Source organism: Dama dama, chromosome 6 (assembly GCF_033118175.1).
Source record: "Dama dama isolate Ldn47 chromosome 6, ASM3311817v1, whole genome shotgun sequence".
NCBI lineage: Eukaryota > Metazoa > Chordata > Mammalia > Artiodactyla > Cervidae > Dama > Dama dama.
Window position 1 is genome coordinate 42,342,435 of NC_083686.1, and position 14,518 is coordinate 42,356,952.

At 36.2% G+C, this 14,518-nt stretch overlaps 1 long non-coding RNA gene across 3 annotated transcripts in view; it reads right to left on the reverse strand.

Moving 5' to 3' along the window:
• The window catches only part of LOC133058851 (uncharacterized), a 366,659-nt gene that overhangs the window by 126,919 nt on the left and 225,222 nt on the right, over positions 1-14,518 (reverse strand). For all 3 annotated transcript variants that reach the window (XR_009693403.1, XR_009693405.1, XR_009693401.1), the window contains one exon: positions 13,145-13,272. This is a non-coding gene — a long non-coding RNA (uncharacterized LOC133058851). The remainder of the gene's footprint in view (positions 1-13,144; positions 13,273-14,518) is intronic.

Genomic DNA, 14,518 nt, shown 5'->3' on the forward strand with positions numbered 1-14,518 from the left:
TTGGACATGACTGAGTGACTGAACTGAACTGAACTGATCCATACTTTAGTTCTTTACAATTTTTCAAAAAAGGAAAATTGTAATTATGTTAAGATATGGTAAGGACCAATAAGCCCGCATATGTGTGGTGTTTTGACAAAGGGGAGCTCTGTTAAGTGTTAGCAGTTCTTGCCAAGCACTCCCACAGCCTTTTCCTCTCTGCCGCTATGGCAAGCTCAACCAGAATTCCAGTTCCTTAATCATGATGACAACCATTTCCCCAGATCTACCTGAAATACCATAAAGAGGTCTCTCTTCAGTTTTTTGAGAGAATTAATAGTGTTTTCAATGCTTTCATGTAGCTCTAGTTACAAGGCAAGGGCATGCAATTCAGCAGAACACTTAACTGGTGAGGCAGGAGTTCCATGGAAAAAATTCAGTTTGTGGGTTTCTACTTTGTTTATCTATGTCAGTAATCATGCAACGTGGCCCTTATAAAGAATCTTCTGTTGAAATCTCTCCAGCATGCTCATCACAGAATTTTGGTCTGTATGTGGGTTATTTTTTCCATTTTTGTGTTTTTGTTTTTAACTTTTAACTAACACCATTTGATGTCCAAAATGCCAGGTGGTTGTTTTTTTGTTTTTTTTTTTTACTTATTTTAAAAAAATATGTTGCCTAGAATAAATGGTATAGAACTACTTAAGATTCAAAAACTGCTAAAAACTTCTGTTTTAGAAAGCCCATCTTTCTAAACTTGGAGACGAATTATCCCCAGTAATCAACAACAACTAAAGAAGTGTAGCAAAAAAAATTTTTTTTTCAAATTAACACAAATTCTATAAAATCACATTTATTGATATTTCTATGCTAGAAAGAAATACTATAAATATTTAAAATTCTTTAATTGATGATAATATTATAATCATGGTGTGTCTGTTATTTACTTAAGGAGAAACATAAGATTTATTAAAGACATGTACATGAATTGAAGGCCTGCATATACTTGAAACAAAATAAATTCTATTTTTTAATAACACTTATGATCAAAAACAATACACTTTATGGATTGAATTGCATAGAATGTTAACATTCAGAATTTCAGATGGAAATAAAAGGCAAGTAGATTTTTGAACTGACATTTCTGAAGCATGTGTTACTTCTGTCAAATGAGAAGTAAACAGGGCTAATCACAATTAAAGTTTCACATTTGGCTAATCTGAGAACATCATTCTGAAACAACAAATCACTTTAGCTTTCTGACTCCTTCTTCTCCAACATTTTGTACTTCTCAACATCACAAATGTTCCAAGTTAAGCAGAATAGTACGCTGTTGACACTGACTGACATTTATGCATTAAACATCTACACACATAAAATAATTCTCCCATTATCTCTTTAGTGATTCAACCTTTCATGTCAATTTGCTTTCCCTAATTGCTTTTTTGTTTAGTTTTCAGGATTTTTCAAAGCTATTCACGGTATGAAGCGATGTTTGAAGATGTTTGTCATCTTAAATAGCTCCTTTTTCACTTGTTTAACACTTAGAAGCAGAAAGAAATTTCAACGTATTAACTAAACACTGTGGTCTTAATAGATTTAATTAAAAAGGATATTGCTTGGGGACTTAACCATTCAGTCATCCATTCATTCATCTATCCATTCAACAAAATTTTTTGAATAGTTACTATGATATTATGCTAAGATAATAAAACATGACTCCTACCCTTAAAAATTCTAAATCTAGTACAAAAATATGTGAACAACAAGTACAGTGAAATCTGAGAAATGCTGAAAGAGATTTGTACAAATAGCATTTAAGAAATAGGAATGAAAACCCCACCAGTGTTGAGAGGAATGTTTAATAGGTTTTTAGATGTAGTAACTCAGGTTGTGTGTAGTTTTTTTTTTCCCTCTAGGACATAAAGATTCTGTGTTTTTCATTCCATCATTTAAGATTCATCTCTGACCTGGAAAATGAGATTCTAAAAGAGAAGATTAAAAAGACAGTTGTAGCACTTCACAAAGAACCTTCCCAAGGAGATTATTGAAATTGACCACTACATTACCTTTTTGACAGTCCAAAATTAATTTAAAGATAAAGAAAGTAGCCCCTATCTTTAAGAATGTCAAAGTTTAGCTGGATAGAGATTCTTACGCCAATCATAACATAATTATGAATACAAAAGAAATACAAAATCACAAGGAAGAAACATGGTACTTTTTCAGGATGAAAAGGCAAATGTGAGTAATCTGGAAAAGCCAGGATATAGATCATGAGGAAAATGTGAAATGAACCTGGAAAAGCAGAATGGACCCAGATACGGGATCTTGAATGCCAGAGCAGGAGATTTCTACTTTATTCTATAATCATCTAGGAGCAATCAAATATTTTTAATTACTGGAGTGATGTCATGGTATGCTTTTAAAAGCTAAATTAGGTAGACAGGTAGAAGGTACATTGAGGAACTAAGATCTCAGTGTACAAAAGTACAATAAGGAAGCTCTTGTGATGAGGAACTGAACTAGATCAATGACAGTGCGAATGGAGGGGTGAAACATTTGAACAACATTCCTAAAGGGTTGAGGGTGTATGGTAGGGTATAAAGAGATTGATACATCTTTCAAAATCAGGAATGGAATAACTCATACAGACCAGAAGTCTCTGCAGATTCCCTGTGAAGCAAGACTAATTCTGGGCAAAGCAGGAATGATGGAAATATGGTCTAAAGAAATGGCCAGTACATCAAGGTTTTGAAGAAACATAGGAAAAATGATAATATCATCACTTTCCCAAATGCTTAGAATGTCCTGGATACTATACTAACTGCCTCATGTACATATCTCATAAAATTCCTTGTAACAACAATGAAGAAGAAATGATTCTCCCTCATTTACAGGTAAGGAAACATAGGCACAGATAAATTACATGACCTACTAAAATCCCACGACTTGCACAGAGTAAAGCTAAACTGAAAAGCAAGACCTATCTGAACCTAAAGCAGGGGCTGGCCCACGCCATGACCATTCATGTACATACTATACGCACGCTTTCACACTACCTCAGCAGAGTTGAATTCTGGCAAAAAAAAAATCCATATGGCCCACAAAGAACATACTTACCACTAAACAAGTATGTATTGAGTGTCTGCTAAGTTCCAGGCATGGGCGGGGGGTAGTCAGGCACTCTTCCTAGCCACTCAGGCAAGTTGTAAAAGTAACAACAAACACTTAAAATTATGCCTGCATATCAATAATCATCCTATACATATAAGGTTACTAATGAATTCTGTAAGTAAAATAAAATTAATGTATTATATTCTGTTTAAGAGGATATTAAAATGGGACTTCAATTTCAATAGAAGTACCAGTACTTAACAAAGCACATGTGAGTAGACTCTGTTAAGTGGAATTTATGAGGAAATATTCAGAGCCTGTTTCCCAACTTGGGTGCCCTTTAATCATGAGACCTTCATGCACTCCAAGAAAAGGAGCAAGAGAGGGCAGAGGAGGAAGTGGAGATGAGAGAAAATTCTTTGGAGATGATATGCTGTGAGCCCCATCCTCTTCTCTCATCACAGGAGTTGCCCCTAGAAAGGATCTGTGGGGAGATTCTAAAAATGACTTGAGGGAAAGAGTCCAATTTAAACATTAACCAACCCCAGAGACCGCAAAAATAATAACTTAAGTAACAAGTTCAAGTTCAGTACAGAACATCCCTGCCTTCGGTTCTACTGCTATGTAACGAGTTACCCTGAATTTAGTGACTTAACACAACAGTAACTCTATTAAGCTCAGAGATTCTGTCAGATAGGAAGTCAGAGGGCACAGCAGGGGAGGCTTACTTCTGCTCCATGTTATCTGGACCTCAGTTGAGAAGATTCAAATGACTGGGGGTGTTTCAAACATCATTTCTGCTACACTCTCTTGACCAGGACAGTCACAGACCTACCAAGATCCTAAGGTGTTACATATGCACCCAATCTCAGAATGGGAAGAGTAGCAAAGAATTGGTGGCTACATTTTAAAACCAACACACTGTTCTTTCCTCTTCTCTCTGTCCAGGCACTTAAGTCAGCGGGGGTCTGAATCTTTACGTACTCAGCTGGGAAAAGAGAGCAAGATGCCTTCTTTTCCTGTTGTAAATGACCTGCTCATGTGAGTCTGACTCAGGAGTGTAAAAGGTTTGATTTTAAGCAAGTTCAAGGTTTTGATTATTATCAAGGGAAGGACATTCTAATTTCTGACGCAAGTGTAAGTTAAAGAGGTGGTAAAACTGTCTATTACCCTAGATAGACAAGCGGTCAGGGAACATCACCAAGTCTTCATCCAGAAATAAAACTTAAAGGAGAGGTGAGGGATAAAAAATAGTCATGCTGAGATCGTATGCACAGTTAGGCTTTTCATCAAATTGTTTACCTTTATCATTACTATAGTAATATGTGTGTGTGTGCGTGCAGGGGGCCATGGAGGATAAGTTGTAGATGGGGGCAGAGTTGAAAATAGTTGTGAACCTATGGAACTTCCATGGTGGCTCAGTGGGAAAGAATCCGCGTGCAAGTGCAGGAGACACGGGTTCAATCCCTGATCCGGGAAGATCCCACATTCTATGGAACAACTAAGCCCATGTGCCACAACCACTAAGCCTGTGCTTGAGAGCCCAGGAGCTGCAACTACTGAAGCCTGTGCACCCTAGACTCAGGCTCCAAAACAGGAGAAGTCACCACGACAGGAAGCCCATGCACAGCAACTAGAGAGGAGCCCACACAGCAGTGAGCACCCAGCACAGACAAAAATAAATTGTAAAAAATTAATTAACAAGAAGCTATGAGAATGGTTCAGGTGAAAGATAACAGCAGCTGGATGGTGGCAATGGGCATAGTGAGAAGTCATGACTATGAAAATGTCAAGTAGTCAGAAGGTGGATATATGTTGAAGAGAAGGCTAAAGGATATGCTGATGGATTAGATAAATGGTGTGTTGTTTGTGATATTCTTTCAGAAAAAAATTCTATGTGCAATGACCAACAGGTATTACATTTCAGTGGGTGAGATGAGTCTAAGCATTAGCACATGTGAAAATTCTTGAGCAAACTAGTTTAGTTAATAACACTCATTATTACTATTGAGCAATGAATACTTTAATAGTAACTTAGCAGGTTAGAGCATCATTCCATAAATCCTTTCCCTTCATCTCTGAAATAACTGACTATGCTTCCCAGATGGCACAGTGGTAAAGAATCTGCCTGCCAGTGCAGGAGATTCAAGAGACCTGGGCTCAGTCCTGGAAGATCCCCTGGAGGAGGGCATGGCAACTCACTTCAGTATTCTTGCCTGGAGAATCCCATGGACAGAGGAGCCTGGTGGGCTATAGTTCATGGTGTCACAAAGAGTCAGACACAACTGAGGCAACTTCACACACACACACACACACACACACACACCCCTATCAGTATCAAAATGTTTAAAAACTAAAGCATTTTGAACAGAAATTTTTCTGTAGTAGACCATACTTTGAGTAGAATATAAATTGATGTCAGTCCGTGGGGTGGTAGTCAGACATGACTATGTATGCAGGCAGGCGTGCTCATTAGGTTGATAATAAATAAATTTTAGTCTTTGATAGACAATGCAGAGGCAGAGAAGGAATTGGAAAGTTCTGCTTTCTCTCTGCCCTTTTTTGACATTACATTATTTTCCTTGAGTTTGAATCTATCCCTTTCTTGTTTTTAGTTTGCTCCAAACCTAGCTTTGGGGACTTTTGTAGTCATTAGCATTTCTCACAAAGCCTTCCTGGACTTCAGCCTTCCTGACCCTGCTCTTTAGAAAGGTGCCACGCTTTTGTGTTTGTCCTTGGCATATGCCTCTTTTATATGATCATTTTATGTCTGAGCTCAAAGAGCTCTCTATACAGACACATTGATCTCTTTCAGTGTTTCCTCAACTTCCTTCCTGAGATCATCTGTGATTGTACAGTCAAAAAACCTTGTTTTAGAGCCCTTCATTTCTATTTCTTATACCTTCTATGGACATCTTCCAGTATTTTCTCCAAGTTTTTGGAAACTGCTTTCTTAAAGCAGTATTTCTTAGACTTGTTTATTCATTAATGAATTAAGTAAAATATTGTTAACTCTCAATTATATTTCTGTAAGAAGACAACAAGAGGACCTTTATTAATTGCAAAATTTTTTTAGTTTTTTTTAATTGAACTATAGTTGATTTACAATGCTTCAGGTGTGCAACAAAGTGATTCAGTTATATACATATATATATATTGTTTTTCAGATTATTTTCCTTTATAGGTTATTATAAAATAGTGAATATAGTTCCTTCTGCTATATAGTAAGTCCGTGTTTATGTATTATATATATAGTAGTGTGTCTCTGTTCGTTGCAGATTCCTAATTTATTCCTTCCCTTCTTCCTTTTGAACCAGAAGTTTCTTTGCTATGTCTGAGTCTATTTTGGTTTTTATACAAATATTTCTTTTATTTTCTATTTTACTCTGTTATGGTTACTAACAGGAGATTGATTATATCTGCTCAGTTCAGTCAGTTCAGTTCAGTCGCTCAGTCGTGTCTGACTCTTTGCAACACCATGAATCGCAGCACGCCAGGCCTCCCTGTCCATCACCAACTCCTAGAGATTACCCAAACCCATGTCCATCGAGTTGGTGATGCCATCCAGGCATCTCATCCTCTGTCGCCCCCTTCTCCTCCTGCCCCCAATCCCTCCCAGCATCAGGGTCTTTTCCAATGAGTCAACTCTTTGCATGAGGTGGCCAAAGTACTGGAGTTTCAGCTTCAGCATCAGTCCTTCCAATGAACACCCAGGACCGATCTCCTCTAGGATGGACTGGCTCGATCTCCTTGCAGTCCAAGGGACTCTCAAGGGTCTTCTCCAACACCACAGTTCAAAAGCATCAATTCTTCGGCACTCAGCTTTCTTCACAGTCCAACTCTCACATCCATACATGACCACTGGAAAAATCATAGCCTTGACTAGACGGACCTTTGTTGGCAAAGTGATGTCTCTGCTTTTTAATATGCTGTCTAGGTTGGTCATAACTTTCCTTCCAAGGAGTAAGCATCTTTTAATTTCATGGCTGCAGTCACCATCTGCAGTGATTTGGAAGCCCAAAAATATAGAGTCTGACACTGCTTCCACTGTCTCCCCATCTATTTCCCATGAAGTGATGGGACCAGATGCCATGATCTTAGTTTTCTGAATGTTGAGCTTTAAGCCAACTTTTTCCACTCTCCTCTTTCACTTTCATCAAGAGGCTTTTCAGTTCCTCTTCACTCTCTGCCATAAGGGTGGTGTCATTGCATATATGAGGTTATTGATATTTCTCCCGGCAATCTTGAGTCCAGCTTGTGCTTCTTCCAGCCCAGCATTTCTCATGATGTACTCTGCATGTAAGTTAAATAAGCAGGGTGACAATATACAGCCTTGACATACTCCTTTTCCTATTTGGAACTAGTCTGTTGTTCCATGTCCAGTTCTAACTTTTGCTTCCTGACCTGCATATAGGTTTCCCAAAAGGTGGGTCAGGTGGTCTGGTATTATATCTGCTATAAAGGCCTAAAACTGGATTTTAGTGATAACTGTCAGTTTCCAATTTTGCTACTAGTATTGACACCAATACATACACATACACACACACACACAGAATTTAAAGCAAAGACCTTGAGAAATAGGACAGATTTTTTCAAAAGAGAGCATTACTAATCAGGATAATATTTAAGTGTCTATAAGATTTCTTCTCTCAGGTCTTATTTCTATGTAACAAAGTCTGACACTTTTTTTTAATATAAGCCATACTGAAGTGAGTGTTCTGCCACCAACAGTGTTAAAAAGGATGTCTGTGTCTTTAGATTTCAATCTCAACTAAAGTCAACTTTTACCAAACTGATTCAACACTCAATTTTTAAAGTTTTCTTATGATTGGTTTTCATACCCCAAAACTCCAGGAGATCCTGTGACCAGTATGAATAGTGAAGGGCTCCAGATTTACATTATTACATTATATAGCTGTTTCCTTTACCTTCTACTTAAACCACTTAAAACAGCATCCTTACTAGGTGATGCATTGTCAGGTTTTATTATTTATATGTGTGTTTTTTCTCTTCTTTTTAGACTTTGGTTCTTTCCTATCCTCTAAAAGAGTCATATGTGTTAATACCTATCTTTTATCCACAAGTAAAAATTTTCTAATTGATCCTATGAGTTCAAGAGCTTGAGATGTCAGACCAATAAACCAACTGAGATATATTAACTTTTCATTTTCCCTTTTTTATTTTCTTGAAAATATAGAAAAGGCAGTTATGTTTCAGAGCTCCAAAAGAGAAGAAAGTCACCTCCAATCTGTCTAATTTTCAAAAACACAGTTTGATATGCTTTGCGTAGACATATATGTATATACATGTATCTAGCTTATTGAAGCTTCACGCTTCTAACATCTAGTACTAACACATTTGGCCATATTTTCATTTATTTTAAGATACAGTAAAAATAATCTGACAAAGAAACTAAATGCATTTTTTAAAAATACCTTCTACTTTCACGGCTGCCTTGAAAATGGGAAGGTTACAGAGAGGCAAAACTTAATCACCAATAACTCAAGATTCCTGTTCTCTTTCTGAAGCACAGCTGTCATAAAAATATATTCTACACTTAAGATTACCATGATTAATCGATTATAAATGGCAAAGAGGAAAATGAATATACTCCCTGGCCAAACATTTTCATCATTATCAATAATAGAAATGTTGCTTCCAACAAACCCTTGGGTACTGCTAGTACTCAGAGCCCAAAAATAATTGCTTAAAGATGGGGCTCACCTGGCAGAAAAGCCTCTGGGACCTTTTTTTTCTTAAATAATGATTACATAACAAGAGTTCAGATATTCTACAGTGAATCATTTGTGAAATACCAGGTATATGTTCTGTTCAGAAGAAACTCCCTGAGAGAGATAAGCAGCTGTTTAAAGGAAAAATAAATAAATAACAGTCTCCTGTAGAAGTTCATGGTGCAAACTCTTTGTGGTTAGGAATTGCCCTAAAAAGATGGCACCTTAGACTTACTTAGGTAGCTACTACTTAGCAATCTAACTTCTATACAGAGTTTTTAAATTGAATCCACTCATTATATCTAATACAGGAGAGAGATCGGGTGGGAGGAGAATCATACCCTCAAAAATTGCAAGGTGAGTTTCCAGCAAGTTCTCTACCTAGAGATTTCATTTGCTAACCTGATCATGGCACGTTGGTGACCTGCACTTTTTTAAATTGAAATATAGTTCACTTATAATATTATATTAGTTTGGGGTATACAACATAGTGATTTGATATTTTTATATAATCCACATAAGGTTATTATAAAATATTGGCTAAATTCCTTGTGCTGTATATCACATACTTGTAACCTTCTATTTTGTACCTAGCAGTTTGTACTGCTTAATCCCCTTTGCCTTTCTTTCTACTCCCCTACCCCCTTCCCTTCTGGTAATCACTAGTTTGTTCTCTGCATGTTAGTTTGCCTTATTTGTTATATTCATTCATTTTATTTTCTAGATTCCATATATAAATGAAAACATACAGTAATTGTCTTTCTCTGTCTGATTTATTATTTCACAAAACATAATACCCTCTAGGTGCATCCATGTTGTTACAAATGGCAAATGTTTATCCTATTTTATGGTTGAGTAATATACCACTGTACATAACTTTTAAAAATGCAGAGAGAAATCAAAGGCAATAAGGGTGATGTTATTTCTCCTCTAAATGACAACACAAGTAAGATGAAGGCTTGGAATAGGAATGTTGCTCTTATCTACTATGATTCCTCCTCTTCATCTTTTTGTTCAACACCTCTTTTATACTCATGCACTATTGAGAACCCCCAAAGAACTTTTGCTTATTGTGGGTTATATCTATGGATATCTACTGTGTTTAAAATTAAAATATATTATTTTATATTATTTATTTATTACAATAATAATAAATCCATTGTATATCAATATAAATTACATATTTCTATGAAAAATTAATTATGTGTTCACAAAAACAATTTAGTCAGAGAGTGCACTGGCTTACATTTTTGCAGACCTCTTCAATACCTGGCTTAATGAAAGACAGTTGGATCCTTACATCTGCTTCCATATTTATCAGTTGTTATATCCAACTGTATCATATATTCACAAGAGAAGGAGAGAGAAAAGAGGTGTATAAGATTTTAGTATTATTATAAAGATAGTTTTGACCTCACAAACCCCATAGGGATCTTTGGGACTCTTAAGTGTCACTGCAACACATTCTACTTTACACAAAGCCCAGAACCATGGAAGAAAGAGTGAGAATTCAAATTGCTGTGGGAGAACATGGAAATCTGAGAAAAATTATATCTTTAGTTGGGTAAATAGGAGAAATAAAAAATGCCTACAGAAATAATAGTTGGCAAACAACGTAACTTTCTTAAATGCACTAAATAATACTCTGTGGCTCATAAAGAACTATAAGTTGAACTTCAGTTAATAGTGGAAACTTACTTCAAATTATCAAACACAAGGTTCCACAAGCCTATTGGGAAACCAGTGACTCAGGATGTAAAATACCAGTACTACTCAATGTACCAGGGCCCAGAGAGGTCATCTTTCATCGTGTTTTTTTTTTTTTTTTCATTTTAATTATAATAATCTGGTACTCAGTCAGACTAAGGACTTTAACAAGGCAACTAAATCCAGTTTTCTTAGATCCCAATTAATCACTCTTTATCCTTCACTATGCTACAGAACTGAAAAGTAACATTTCAGTTATATCATAAAATATGTACAGCACTCACTAATCTAATTTTTAATAATATTGGGAAGAGGGATAATTTGTGACTTACTTGAACATTTAATGAAATCTAAGAATCCATTCACCAGAGAAATATATACAAGCACAAACACATATGTGCCTGAAGCCCAAGTATGAATCAACTTGGGCTCAGTGAAAGAACCTCTAGGTCAGTTTAGAAAAACACACACAATTCTAGGATACATACATTTGAGAAGTGGAAAATTAGAAAGCAGAATAAAAGTTATAGGAGCTAACATGATTTACATTATTTATTGAATAAATCAAATTTCATTAACTTGATACAGAGTAATATAGTATCAAATAATAAGAATAAACCTCTTCCAAAAAAGGATTCATTCATTCTAAACACCAGACATCTTGCTATGTTCTGAGGATCAAAGGTGAATAAATGTAACAGACATTCTGGGTCAGGATGGAGCTTTCAGTTTAGTGAGAGAGATAGATATTAAATAAACACACAACACATATCAAGAATAAAGGTATTAAGCCTTTCCCACCTGGACTCTCAGTTTATCCTGTTACTTTCTCAGAAGCTCACATCATACCAGCATCACCTCAAACGCCATCCACCCCCAAGGCCAGAATCTGATTAAAACACTATTTTAGCCACTATATTGTTGATGACACAAACAAAAAGAGTGAAAACCCTTTTTTCTTTCAAATGTAATAATTTATTTTGTCATATAGCTTCTTCTTTAAAATGTTCCCCATTAAGACAGTCCTATGGATTTCTCCTTCTTCATGATAAAAACCCTTTCTAGAAGAAGTCTTTGAGCGGACAGCTTAAGCCTCATGTAAATGAAGTTCATTTCCCTGACTCTCAGACTGGTCTCTCTACACTTCGTCTTGTTAGTAGTAGCCAGGTCTTAAAGGCCAAGATCAAGATGTCAAGCAAAATAGGGCTGCCAGAACCTTCCATGATGATGGAAATGCCAAGGACAGTAGCTACTAGACATAAGTGGCTAAAAAAGCATTGTAAGTGTGCTGAGAAATTGAATTTAAATTTAAATTTATTTAATTTTAAAAATTAAATTTTATTTAGTTTTAAAAATAAAATGTATTTAATTTTAAAAACTAAGCCTTAATTTTAAAACTAAATTGTATTTAATTTTAAAAATTAAATATCCATATCTGGCTGTGGCTATCATATTTTGGGATATTAAAATAGTTATCCCATTCTGTTTGTTGATTCTGGAACTCTTGCTTTCAAGAACACTCCTTTTTTCAGTCAATTAATTCTTTAAATTTTTGGTTGCACTGGGTCTTTGTTGCTATGCACAGGCTCTCTCTAGTGGCAGTGAGCAGGGGCCACTCAGGCTTCTCATCACATTGGCTCCTGTTGTTAGGAAGCATGGGCTCCAGGTGCGCCGGCTTCAGTAGTTTTGCTGCAGGGCTTAGTTGCTCTGAGGCATGTGCCATCTTCCTGGACCAGGAATTGAACCCACGTCCTCTGTATTGGTAGGCAGATTCTCATCCACTGAGCCACCAGGGAAGTCCTCAAGTACACTTCTTAAACGAACCATCTTGTCTAACTGAAGTGTTCCCTATGATGGCCATTGTAATTCTAGGTTGTCTTAGTAATATTTCACCATATTTATAGAAATGCCAGTTTCTGGGACCACAGATCTTAGACGTAAAATAAGCAATTATGCAGAAGGTGGCACACACAGTTCTTTGAAAGTTGAGGATCCTGTTTGTTTGTTTGTTTGTTTTTTAAGCTAAGCCTTGAGTTTCTTGGAATCAAATTAATTCCTAAAAGGGATGTGGTGTTAGATTTAGGATTTTGTGGTGTTTTACAGAGTACCTCCTTGCATGGAAATTTTCTTGAGGTTGGCAGGCAACCTAATGTCAATCTAACCCACTCCATGACCAACTTATCTTAGCATAAGAGAATAGCTCTCAAGTGTTTGATTCATGCCCACCAGTTTTGCAGCTTTGACTTCCAAGATTCCCATTAACTATAGATCTTTTCCTCTTTCATGAGATGATTTCTTTGTAGTGGCATATGTTCTAATAACCTGACTTATGCTTTATGCCTACTTAGAGTTTTATTTCAAGAGTCAAAAAAGTACGAATTTCGTGTCAGTTTATTTTCCTAAGTCCCCTAGTGGTTTATGCTGTAAACTTACCTTGATGTTTGGTGAGTTCCCTAACAACTGCTACCTGTTGTTGACCCCTAGTAAAACTACTCTGGAAACTTTCTGGAAGCAGCAATACCTAAAATAATAATAACACTTTAATATTGAATTTTTGGATTGGAGAGCTGCACGCAAGGGGGCGGAGCTCAAATCCAGGAGTGACTTACCCCCGGCCCTCGGTGATGCCGAGCGGCTCTGTGAGCTGGAAGGCTTCAGTGGACGCCTGGTCTGAGCGTCTCCTTGTCCCACAGGCCATTCGCAATCAGCTTCAGATCTCACTCCTTGTTACCAAAACCTGTTAAAAATTTATTAAAGAAAACAATTTAAGTAATACAAACAAACCTTAATTAACACTTCATGAAAATATACTGTCTTCTTTCAGAGAACTGCAAAATTGAGCAGAAGACAAACAGATTTTATAAGTTAAAGTATAAGGAACAAGGGAGAAAAAAATAGAAAATATTTAATTGACTGGAGTCACACAGTCAACCTTATTTGGGATGAGAAGGAATGATAAAGTAGGTATAGAGTCCGAAGTTGATTTTGGGGTGTTTGGGGATTGGCCAACTGGATACACTTCATTTCTGGTCAAGCAGAGCATTCACAGGGAAATGAAAGTTATCTAAGCTGTGGTTCACTATATAAGATAATGAAAGTGTAGTAGTCTAGACAGATGATGGTTTTAGCTTCAGCAATTCCATCCATTGGGTGTATTCTCTCTGTTTCAAAATAATTCAATTCAGTAAATGCTTATAGAGTTTACATTGTGTGTAAGGCACACACTCCAGTGAAAAAATTTCTTTTGAATCGCAATATTTAAGTTGTCATTTAATTTAATCCTTCTTTTATAGAAGAGGAAATAGAAACAAGTGATATTTTGCAGAAGGTCTGCCTAATTTACTAAAACTCAGTGGCAACACCATAAAGAAAACGAGGCCAAGTGTTCTCATCATTGCACATGTCTGCCAGTATCTTTTGCACTTTCTGGGAAATTTTCCCTGACTGTTCGAGAAATCTGATCATTTATCCTCTCTGCCACAACTGGGCCAAATATATAGCTCTATCATTCAATTAATCATAGTATTTACACCCATTCCCATTTGTCTACTGCAGAGATTAAGAGAGTATGGGCAGTAAAGCTCTAATCCCAACCACTGATAAGCTGTATGTTACCTGGGAGAAGTAGCTTTACCTCTCCATGTTTTCAGGGGGAGAATATTGTTATCCAAATCCAGAGGGCTGTCAGTGATATTTAAATGAGAAAATCCATATAAAGTACTTAGCACAGTGCCTATCACATAGTAAGTGCTAAAAAAATATCCTATTAATTGTTGTTATTTTATTGTTATTATTTTAAAAATTAGTTATTGAATGTCAATAACATTTCTAGTGCCAGAGATAATTTGGTTCTTCAATTTTTAAAAAAATTCAGTACCTAATAAATTCCAAGTACTATTTCCAAGCACTGAACTTACAGACATTAGTAAAATAAGAAAAATTAGTAATGTACAGTAATCATTGTGATAATCACAACAAATTGA